Consider the following 522-nt stretch of genomic DNA (forward strand, 5'->3'; position numbering starts at 1 on the left):
AAGTGGCTCAGATTTTGGGAAACTACTTCTTTGTGGGACTGTAAATTTCAACATCAATTTTTTAAAAATGTGAATCACAATTGGGGAAATTGCTGAAAAAATGGATCATTTTATTAGTGCTGTATTTTAAGATTTTAAAAATCTTCTGCAGTGGGGCACCTGGGTGGCTCAATCGGTTGAGCATCTGACTCTCGATTTCTGCTCAGGTCATGGTCCCAGGATTGTGGGATCGGCCCCCGGTGTTGGGCTCTGCGCTGAGTGTGGAGCCTGCTTGGGATTCTTGCTCCCCCTCCCCTGCTTGCACACTCTCTAAAATAAAAATAAATTAATTCAAAAATCCTTCTGCAAATAACATGTTTTACTCTAAATCAGGGATACTAAATGGGAGGTTGGTATTGTCCTGGGGTGGGGATAGATTTTAGAAATCGATGGTGGCAGTTTTTGTGGTCACAGAGATTGGGGAGCACTATTGACATTTAAAGGGTGGGCAGAGATGCTAGAATTGGAAATTTTCCTTTGTTC

At 42.0% G+C, this 522-nt stretch overlaps 1 protein-coding gene across 1 annotated transcript in view; it reads left to right on the forward strand.

The window, feature by feature from the left end:
* PDK3 (pyruvate dehydrogenase kinase 3) overlaps positions 1-522 on the forward strand; it is a 148,276-nt gene that overhangs the window by 55,604 nt on the left and 92,150 nt on the right. The window lies entirely within an intron of this gene.

This window comes from Crocuta crocuta, unplaced genomic scaffold (assembly GCF_008692635.1).
Source record: "Crocuta crocuta isolate KB4526 unplaced genomic scaffold, BGI_CrCroc_1.0 scaffold1468, whole genome shotgun sequence".
Classification (NCBI taxonomy): domain Eukaryota; kingdom Metazoa; phylum Chordata; class Mammalia; order Carnivora; family Hyaenidae; genus Crocuta; species Crocuta crocuta.